This window comes from Heterodontus francisci, unplaced genomic scaffold, assembly GCF_036365525.1.
Source record: "Heterodontus francisci isolate sHetFra1 unplaced genomic scaffold, sHetFra1.hap1 HAP1_SCAFFOLD_58, whole genome shotgun sequence".
Lineage (NCBI taxonomy): Eukaryota > Metazoa > Chordata > Chondrichthyes > Heterodontiformes > Heterodontidae > Heterodontus > Heterodontus francisci.
Genome location: NW_027142006.1, coordinates 2,236,653 through 2,247,846, shown reverse-complemented (window position 1 = coordinate 2,247,846; position 11,194 = coordinate 2,236,653). Strand labels below are relative to the sequence as shown.

General features: G+C 43.9%; 1 non-coding gene across 1 annotated transcript; it reads left to right on the top strand.

The window, feature by feature from the left end:
* The first annotated feature begins 1,585 nt into the window (after window positions 1–1,585).
* Window positions 1,586–1,658, top strand: trnaf-gaa (transfer RNA phenylalanine (anticodon GAA)). The gene has a single exon. It is a non-coding gene; the product is annotated as a tRNA-Phe (tRNA).
* The last annotated feature ends 9,536 nt before the right edge of the window (window positions 1,659–11,194 follow it).

Here is an 11,194-nt window from a genome sequence, read left to right as displayed (position 1 = left end):
CTGCTGGAGGACTATCAATTCGGTGAAAGACGCCCTTTGGTCTGCCGGAAACTTGCTGGTCTTCCAGCGCAAAGAGTTGTCCACCACCGAATGTTGCAGACTGGCACATTCCAAGGTCCAGGACTACGTGCTGAGGGACGCACTAAAGCTTGGGGCAACCGCAGCAAAGGCTCAATGGGGAAAGACCACAGTGTAAGGTCCCCCCACCAAGCTGAACTGAGGGGCTGGATCCATGGAAAACCCCTCGAACTGTATCGTTAATATTTTCATTTGCTGTAAATGTAAAACTGTAATTGGCACGACAATTGTGAAATGGAAGGGTTGTGAAGAAACTCATGATAGTATTGAAGGAAACTGATCTCCATTGCAATGGTTGTATTTGTTGGTGCTGTTTGAAACTGTTTGGCAATGTAATATTTGCAGATTTTTATGAATTAAGTATATTTTGGAAATTAAAAAAAATTTCCAGCACTTTCTGTTTTTATTTCAGCATTTGCAGGATGTTGCTTTGATCTGAAAAAAAATGGATGATTGGCTGGGGGGTTCCAGTGAAATTCCACAGCAGCTTATAAAACTTTATTTGTCAGTGGTTCGTTGGTTTAGGGGTATGATTCTTGCGTTGGGTATGTGGTTAATTAACATGTGAGAGATCCTGGGTTCAAATCCCGGACGAGCTCTGGTCGTCTGGCATTTTTAGATTCAGGTTATCTATTGGTTTCAGCCTTGCAGAAGGTGGAATTGACTTCCATCCGGAGCTGACTTGAGGACCAGACAACTAGATTCGAAGAGCTTGTCGACAAAATTGTAATGAACTAAATGTGCAGATAGCCAAGTGGGAAAATAAAGATGTTGCAGTAATTGAGACCTGACTCCAAAAACAACAGGACTGGGTTCTGGACTGGAATGGAATGGAATGTTTCTGTTGTTTGGCTTGCATTGACTCATCGATTTTCTTGTTTTTCACTTTGTCGATGCCTTTGAATAATTGTGGATCCTTCTTCAGAGTGTCTTCTTTCACCAGGTAGTTCTGACCTCTGATGATATTGATTGGAATTAGCTTCAATTCGCTGATAGTTTTGGAAGTGAGCAGATTTCCTTTGCTTGAGTCCACAACGTGGAACCCAGTCTGACATGTGGACCCATGGGAGGATTTCAATGCCACCCCTGCGTTGGAGTTGCATCCATCCAATAAGAGACCGAGTAGAAGTGACAGTTCTGTCAGTCGAATATGAGACTTTTAATGGCAGGGTTGTGAGTTTGAGTGCCATTCTGTTTTTCCCTTTTTTAAGGCTTCATGAGCAGAGAGTACAGGGAATGTTTGAAATGAGCAAGTCTCGCTTTGATTCAGGACTCTTACCTCTCAGCAGCATCTCACTATGAAAGATTGAATTTGATCTCATTTCATTCTCAGCTCAGGGTCAGTGTGGATCACTGGGACTTCTCGCTGTCTCCCACTTCACAATCCATCAGTACTGAGAAAGCAATGGGGTATATTACTCACATGTTGTGTTCTTTAATTTTTTGGAAAACTTGAATGTATGTATTTTCTTCCAAAACAATGACACCAAGAAGCTGTCAATGTAGGGCTGAAATAGCTCAAGTGGGAGAGCGTTAGACTGAAGATTTAAAGGTCCCTGGTTCAATCCCGGGTTTCAGCAATTTCGCTTCCTTATGCGTCCCTTGCCTTGGTTCTGATTTTCCAGTTGCACAATTTACTTTGAGATTATTTACCAAGCACCATTGGAATGAATTTGAGAAACAACACAGAGTCATTTACAGCACATAAGGTGGTCGTTTGGCCTATCACGTCCATGCTGGCTCTCCCCGGAGCAATCTAGTCAGTTCCACTCACCAGCTCGATCCCTTTCCTCCTGCAAGTTTCTTTCCTTCAAGTATCCATCCAATTTCCTTTTCAAATCATTGATTGTCTCTGCTTCCACCACACTCGTGGGCCAAGTCCTTACCACCCACAACATAAAAAAGTTCCACCTCATCAAGGATGGAAAGTACTTGCATCTTCTATATTTGCTTATTCTCTATTTCTATGAGAATAGAATGGCAGTCAACATGAAAGGGAACCCAAAAATCTTCGAGCAGCATGTAAATGATAAGTGGGTAGTAAGAGGTTGAGTAGGGCGATTGGGGACAAAAAGGATAATATAAGCTTAGAGGTGCAGGGCAATGTTAATCTACTTAATGAGTACTTTATATCAGTGATCACTAAGGAAGTGGAATTTGACAAAATATCAGTAGAAGTGAAGAGAGTAGAGGCAATGGAGAGAGTACAAATTAGGAGAGGGAGGTACTAAAAAGGCTGGCTGTGCTTAGGGAAGATAAATCACCTGGTCCGGATGGGTCACATCCCAGGTTGCGAAAGGAAATGCGGATGCAGATAACGGAAGGGCTTGCTATAATCTTCCAATCTTCCCTGGATACGGGGGAGGTGCCAGAGGTTTAAACAGTGGCAAATGCGACACCCTTATTCAAGAAAGGGTGTAAGGACAGTCTGGGTAACTACAGGCTAGTTAGATTAACAGCAGTGGTGGGTAATGTTTTAGAAAGAATAATCATGGTAAATAGTCAACAGTCACTTGGAGAGGTTTGAGTTAATTAAGGGGAGTGAGCATGGATTTATAAATGGGAGTTCATGCTTGACTAATCTAACTGCATTTTTTGATGAACTAACAGAGCAGGTTGATGAAGGGAATGCAGTGGATGTTGTTTATATGGATTTTAAGGAAGCGTTTGACAAGGTACCACATAAAAGGGCGGTTAACAAAATTGAGGTTCGTGGTATTGGAGGGTCAGTGTCCAATTGGATAGAAAATTGGTTTAAGGACAGAAAACAGCGAGTCTTATTACATGGTTCTTTGTCAGACTGGAGGATAATCGACAGTGGTGTTCCCCAAGGGTCAGTGCCAGAAACACTGCTTTTTTTGCTAAAGGTAAGTGACTTGGTTCTTGGAATACAGAGTAGAATCTCAAAGTCTGCCGATGACACCAAACTTGGAGGAGTGGCAAACAGTGAGGATGATATGAACTGCCTGCAACAGGACAGTGATAGGCTAGCAGAATGGGCAGCCAGGTGGCAGATGGAATTTAATAGTGACAAGTGTGAGGTGATGTAAAGGAATAGGGAGAGGCAATATATACTTAATGGCACAGTTCTAAAGAGTGTGCTGGAATAGAGGAACTTGGGGTTCATGAGCATCAATCTTTGAAGGTGGCAAGACATATTGCGAGAGTGGTTCGCAAAGCATATGGGATCTTGGGCTTTATAAATAGAGGCATTGAGTACAAAAGCAGGGAAGTTATGCTGAACCATTATAAAACATTTTGCTTTTATCATTATAAAACTCTGGTTAGGCCCCAATTGGAGTGTTGTTTCCAGTTCTGCTCAGCAGACTTTTGAAAGAATGTGAGGGTCCTTGAGAGGACGCAGAGGTGATTTACCAGAATGGATCCAGGGATGGGGGATTTTAGTTACAAGGTTAGGTTGGAAAGCTAGGGCTGTTCTGCTGGTATCAAAGGAGAGTGAGGGGAGAATTGACAGATGTGTTTTTGGCTATGACAGTTTTAAATAAGTTGGCAAGGAAACATTGTTCCCGTTAACTATTGGTACAAGGACTAGGGGACACAGATTAAAGGTTTTGGACAGGAGATACAGGGGGAATGTGCGCAAGAACTTTTTTACACAGTGATTGGTGATGATCTGCAACTCGCTGCCCACGAGGGCGGTGGAAATGGAGACAATCGAGGATTACAAAAGGAATTTGAATGGGCACTTGAAGGAAATAATTTTACAGGGCTATGGGGATCGAGCAGACAAGTAATAACTCGTCTCCAATCCTAGTATTTCTAAATCCCACACATTCACTGTAATGTGAACAATTCTTTCCTGTTGTGTCTCTCTCCGATTTGTAAACTTCACTGTATTGGAGTGAAGTGACATCTACTGGCAAGAAACAAGAACTGCCGTGATGAGATCAGCCATGATTGTATTGAATGGCAGAGCAGGCTCGAGGGGCTGACTTTCCGACTCCGGCTCCTCGTTCTTATGTTCATAGAATCATACAGCACAGAAGGAGGCCATTCGGCCCCATTGTGCCTCTGCTGACTCTCTGACAAAAAGATGCAATTAGTCCAACCCCCTGCCTATTTCCCCATAATCCTGGAGAATTTCACTTTGAAATATTTGTCCAATTCCTTTATGAAAGTTATAGTTGAATCTGTTTCCACCACCCTGTCAGACAATTCATTCCAAATCCGAATCAGTTACTGGGTAAAATGATCTCTCCTCACCTCCCCTGGACATTTTTGGCCAATTATTTTAAATCTGTGTCCTCTGGTTACTGACCCCCAGGACAGTGGAAACAGTTTCTCCCTCTCTATCCTATGAAAATCCTTCATGATTCTGAACACCTCTATTAAATCTTCCCTTAACCTTCTCTACTCTGAGGAGAACAATCCCAGCTTCACCAGCCTGTCCAGAAAACTGAAACCCCTCATCTCTGGTATCATTCTCGTAAATCTCCTCTGAACTGTCTCAGAAGCTTTGATGTCCTTTCTAAAGCCTGGTGCCCAGAACTGGACACATTACTTGAGCTGAGATCGAGCCAGCGACACCCACATCCCACGAACGAATAAAAAAACGCTCCCTAACCAGTCCCCAATTCTTAAGCATTTATCGACGCTCCCTGCACAGTCCCCAAATCTTATTCATTTAGAAACGCTCCCTGCCCAGTCCCCAAATCTTATTCATTTAGAAACGCTCCCTGCCCAGTCCCCAATTCTTATTCATTTATCGACACTCCCTGCCCAGTCCCCAATTCTTATTCATTTAGAGACGCTCCCTGACTAGTACCCAAATTTTATTCTTTTAGAGACGCTCCCTGCCCAGTCTCCAATTCTTATCCATCTCCAGACGCTCCCTGCCCAGTCCCCAATTCTTATCCATCTCCAGACGCTCCCTGCCCGTCCCCAATTCTTATCCATTTACAGACGCCGTTTCGGGAAGCCTCACCGGGAAAAGCTTCACCACCGCCATCTGCAGGGATACAGATGGGATTGTTCCATGTTATTGTGGCCCTGAGGCCCTGCTCCAACTGTGTGAGCCCACAAAGTCTTCTCGCACTTTGTGAATATCCCACTCCAACTCCGAACCCGCAACTCCAGCTGCTGACAGAGCTGTCTCTACTGCGCCTGCGCGCCCCGCTCCTGTCACAGATAGGGCGGATTCTAGGACGCTGAGCATTCTGGGTACCACACCTGTCATTAATGCTATTCTTTCAGCTGATCGGTTTTATTGCGCACATTTCATGACCTGGAATCGTCATGAGTGTTTTCTTTTGCACCTGTCAATGCCTGGGAGGATTGAGTCAGCTTCACTTTGCAGCCATGAGTTTCTGGTGTGAGAAAGTGGTGTTTAACTCAGTATATTTCAGTTTTTGGTCTGTGACTGTGGGTATTATTCAGTACCTGTTTGTTTCTGCTATTGCTATGTGAGTTTCACCACATATCTTTCAACAACTTGTATGTGAGCATCAGCTTTTGTATATATCTATCAGTTTCTGAGAAGTGAGAAAGGGTTTGATTATATCCCTATCAGTTTCTGTTACATGCATGTGTCTTTAATCTGCACCTCCTCTGAGTGTGTCTTCTTCTCTGTACTTGTAGGTGAATATGTGTTTTGCTTTGTATCTCTCAGTCTTTGAAGTGTGAGCCTGGGTTTGTACCTAATTTCCTTTGTACCTTGTAGTTGGGATATGAAAGAAAGATTTTTACACGTTACCTGCCAACTGCTGCTAAGTGACTGTGGGTTTCACACAGAATCTGTCAATTTCTTGTCTGGTAATGCGAAGTTTACAAAGTACCTGTCAGTTTCTAGTCTAGGACTGAGTTGGTTTTACTCTGTCCCCAGCATTCGCTGGTATGTTAGTGTGGGGTTTACATTGTACCTGTCAGTTTCTTGTATGTGAGTGTTGATTTCACTCTGAAAAGAATCATAGATCATAGAATAGTTACAGAACAAAAGGAAGCCATTCAGCTCATTGTGCTTGTGCTGCTTCTCTGCACGAGCAACTCAGCTCATGCCACAGACTCATGTATTCCATGAAAACATGCAATTGTTTTCACTTCAGATAACTTTCTTATACCATTTTGAAAGCCATTGTTGAATCAGCCTCCATCAAACTCTCAAACAGTGCATATCAGATCTTAACCACTCGCTGTGCAAAATAAGTTTTTCCTCATGTTGCCTTTGGTTCTTTTGCCATTCACCTTAAATCAGTGTCCTCTGGTTACAGAGCCGTGAATAATATTCCCCATTGCTTTCTCAGCACTGATGGATTGTGAAGCAGGAGACAGCCAGAAGTCCCACTGAGCCGCACTGACCCCGAGCTGGGAATGAAATGAGATGAAGTTCAATCTTTCACAGCGAGATGCTGCAGAGAGATAAGAGTCCCGAATCAAAGTGAGACTTTCTCATACTTTTGCTGAATTTCATTTCAAACACTCCTTGTACTCTCTGCTAATGAAGCCTTAAAAAAGGGAAAAACAAAATGGCACTCCAACTCACAACCCTGAAATTAAAAGTTTAATGTTTGACTGACTGAACTGTCACTTCTACTCGGTCTCTTATTGGATGGATGCAACTGTATTCTTCAACGCAGGGCTGGCATTCAAATCCTCCCATGGGTCCACATGTCAGACTGAGTTCCATGTTGTAGACTCAAGCCAAGGAAATCTGCTCAGTTCCAAAACTATCAGTGAGCTGAAGCTCATTACGATCATCATCATCAGAGGTCAGAACTACCTGGTGAAAGACGACACTCTGAAGAAGGATCCACAATTATTCAAAGGCATCGACAAAGTAAAAAATGAGAAAATCGATGAGTCAATGCAAGCCAAACAACAGAAACACTGAAGAATTCCATTCCATTCCAGTCCAGAACCCAGTCCTGTTGTTTTTGGAGTCAGGTCACAATTACTGCAACAACTTTATGTTCCCACTTGGCTAACTGCACATTTAGTTCATCAAGCTGTTTGAATCCAGCTCTCTGGTCCTCACGCAGGCTCCATATGGAAATCAATTCTGCCTTCTGCAAGACCTTAAATTAAAAATACCAAAGTAGAAGGGCTTGTGCAGGATTTGAACCCACAATCTCTCACACATTAATTAATCACTCACCCTAAGCAAGAATCATACCCCTAGATCAACATGCCACTGATATCAGAACTTCCTTTTAGCTCCGGTGGAATTTCACTGGCAGCGAAAGCCGATCATCCATTTTTTTTTCAGAGCAAAGCAACATCTTGCAAATTCTGAAATAAAAACAGAAAGTGTTGGAAATGTTCAGAAACTCTGGCAGCATCTGTGGAGAGAGAAACAGAGTTAACCTTTCAGGGCGTTTACCTTTTGTTTGAGCCATCCTTTCACACTGCTTCTGCCCACCCAATCTCACTTTCTATTTTATCTAGATTCCACCCACTCACTACCTAAATACATTTATCATGAATTCCTCATATCTTTTAATAATGACAATTTTATATTTCTGGCCGTTGCTTTGGACTCCACCACAAGTGGAATCATGCCTCCATCAACCCAATCAAACCCATTCACTATTTCCTCACATTGCAATGTTTCTTTCACCCTGACAGACGATGGAATTTCTGCTGCTTGATTGCAGTTCTTGCTTCCTGCCAGTAGATGTCATCTCACTCCAGTACAGTGAAGGTTACAAATCTGAGAGCACACAACAAGAAGTAATTGTTCACGTGACAGTGAACAGGTCCCTCAATTCCTGCACACTCTTTAGAACTGTGCCATTAATTATATATTGCCTCTCCCTATTCCTTCTGCTAAAATGCATCACCTCACACTAGTCACTATTAAATTCCATCTGCACCTGTCTGCCCATTCTGCTAGCCCATCACTGTCTTGTTGCAGGTGGTTCATTTCATCCTCACTGTTTGCCACTTCTCCAAGTTTGGTGTTATCGGCATATTTTGAGATTCTGCACTATATTCCAAGATCCAAGTCATTGATCTGTAGCAAATAAAAAGTAGTGGTTCCAGCAGTGACCCTTGGGGAACAGCACTGTCGACAACCTTCCAGTCTGAGAATGAACCATTTATTACGACTTGCTGTTTTCTGTCCTTAAGCCAATTTCCTATCCAATTGGACACTGACCCTCCTATTCCATGAACCTCAATCACCCTTTTATGTGTCGTTTCTTAAAATCCACATAAACAACATCCACTGCATGCCCTTCATAAACCTTCTCTGTTAGTTCATCAAAACATGCAGTTAGATTAGTCAAGCATGAACTCCCATGCATAAATCCATGCTCACTCTCCTCAATTAACTCAAACCTCTACAAGTGACTGTTCATTTTTTCCCTGATTGTTCTTTCTAAAACCTTACCCACCACTGCTGTTAATCTAACTGGCCTGTAGTTAGCCGGACTGTCCTTACACCCTTTCTTGAATAAGGGTGTCACATTTGCAACTGTTTAATCCTCTGACACCTCCCCCGTATCCAGGGAAGATTGGAAGATGATAGAAAGCCTTTCTGTTATCTGCATCCACATTTCCTTTCGCAATCTGGGATGAAAGCCATCCGGACCAGGTAATTTATCTTCCTGAAGCATAACCATCCTTTTCAGTACCTCCCTCTCTCAATTTGTACCCTCTCCATAGCCTCTACACTCTCCACTTCTACTGATATTTTGTCAAATTCCACTTCTTTAGTGATCATTGATACAAGGTACTCATTAACTAGATTAACATTGCCCTGCAGCTCTAAGTATATATTACCCTCTTGGTCCCTAATGGGGCCCACTTCACCGCTGACTACCTGCTTATTATTTATATACTGCTCGAAGATTTTTGGGTTCCCTTTCATGTTGACTGCCATTCTATTCTCGTCGAGATAGAGAATAAGCTAAATATCGAAGATATAAATATTTCCCATCCTTGGGTGAGGTGGAATTTTTTTATGCTGAGAGTGGTAATGTCCTGACCCACGAGTGTGGTGGAAGTAGAGACAATCAATGATTTGAAAAGGAAATTGGATGGGTACTTGAAGCAAAGGAACTTGCAGGAGGAAAGGGATCGACCAGGTGAGTGGAACTGAGTAGCTGGCACCGATAATTGCTGCAGTCACTGCGATCCCCCTTAATTTTGTCCACGGTGACAATGTTTGCTTCACGCGTGTTTTGAGCCCTTGTTGAGCTGGACTACGGTGGGCTCACTGTCCAGTTCCTCCATGACAGGGAAGTCTGGAATGGCACTGAGAGCTACTTCAATGACAATGTTCTCCGTTATGTAGAGTTCAAGGTAATGCTCCACTCACCTTTCCATCTGCTTGTTCGGTTCAGTGATGATCACCCCTGTCTTTGTCTTCAAAAGGTGCTGATTTAGTTACTACTGGGCCCATTGCTTTCTTCATACCTTCATACATCCCTCTAGCATCCCCGGATTCAGCAGCAGAGTTTTAACCAGTATTGATTGGTGCAGTGCCGAGCAGTCTGCAGAGACTTGTTTCTGGCATCTCTGAGAGCATTTAGATGTTGTTTGCTGGAGACTTGTGTGTAGTTCATGAGAGCTCTCCTCTTAGTTGCAGTAACTGACTCCATTTCAGTCCAATAAGCCTCAAACCAGTCAGCATTCCTCCCATCCCTTTTCCCATACACAGTGAGTGCAGAGTTATAGATGGTGGCGTGCAGATGATTCCACTTTGACACTGCACTGAGGCCTTGAGCATTGTTGTCTGAAAGAGCCTGATCGAGGATGTTGAGTTACTCCTGGGTCCTTTCTGGATCAGTGGTTCGGCAAGTGTTGATCAGAGGATGACCTTTCTTCATGGATGGATGAAGCTTCCTTGGCTGAAGCCTGACCTTGTTACACACCAGGGAGTGGTCAGTGTCACAGTCAGCGCTGTGATAGCTGCGAGTGATGAGGACACTGCTGAGGGTGGTATGTCTGGTGATGATAAGGTCTAGCTGGTGCCAATGGCATGATCTCGGATGTCTCCAGGACACCTTGTAGCACAGCTTGACCTGGAAGTAGCTGTTCATCACACAGAATCCATGGTGACAGCATAGCTCCAGAAACCTCTGTCCATTTTCGTTCATCTTGCCAATCCCCTGGTGCTCTATGAACATTGGCAAAGCTGTGTAGTCAGTACCCAAGCTTGTGTAGAAGTCTCCGAGAAGGTACAGTCCCTCAGTGCTGGGAATTCTACTGATGGCATTGTCAAGTGTCACATAGAATTGATCCTTGACATCTGGGGTGGAGGTGAATGTCGGGACATAGATGCACATGAGATTAACTGGGCCCACACTTGTTGACAAGTGAAGAGTAAGAAGTCTCTCTGAGCCTACTGTGGGTGGTTCACTCATCTGAAGTGGCGTGTATTTTACTGTGAAACCCACTCCATGCTCACGAGTTGCCTCTTGGGCTTTCCCCATGCCAGAAGAAGGTGTAGTGTTTCTCTTTGAGGGATCCACTTTGAACGAGTCTAGTTTCTTGCAGCACAGCAATGTCCACATTGAGCCTTGTGAGTTCCTTGTCCATCACAGCTGTCTTGTGCGTGTCATCAACCTGCAGAAGGTTGTCGGTAAGGCCAGGACACATGGTCCTTACATTCCAGCTTGTGATGCGAAGGACTGGTGTCTTCTTTGTTGAGTTTGTTTTTCTTGGTGCATAGATTATCAATCCGTCTGTTCAGAGATGTCTCTCTGGGCTTCAAGCACCCATTGAAGTAAGCAGGTCGTGGCAGGACAGCACCTAACTGACTGGGGGCTGCCCAGCTTGGAGTGAATGGTAGCTATCCAATGAGACACTAAGAGCTCTCCCACTGTCCGAAGTAACCCCTGGTGCTCATACTCTACACCAATTGAATGAGAGCTTATAATCAGTAACTGTTTATTCCCGGGTTGTGCTAATGTTTAACCATGAAGCTGGAGTGTCCTCTCCAGGGCACAGGCCTGGGCAAATAGTATGGAGACCCTGAGCATCAGGAACCCCTGTCAGCATTGCTGGTATTGTCCAGAGGAAAGGAAAATACCAGTACTGTTTGTTACCAGATCTGCTGCAGGAGTTGCTGGAAAACTGCCTGATAAGTCACAGGTATCCGCCTCCAGGACTCCACTCCGGATTTACTGTCCAGGTTTGCTCCCTCAGCCTTCTT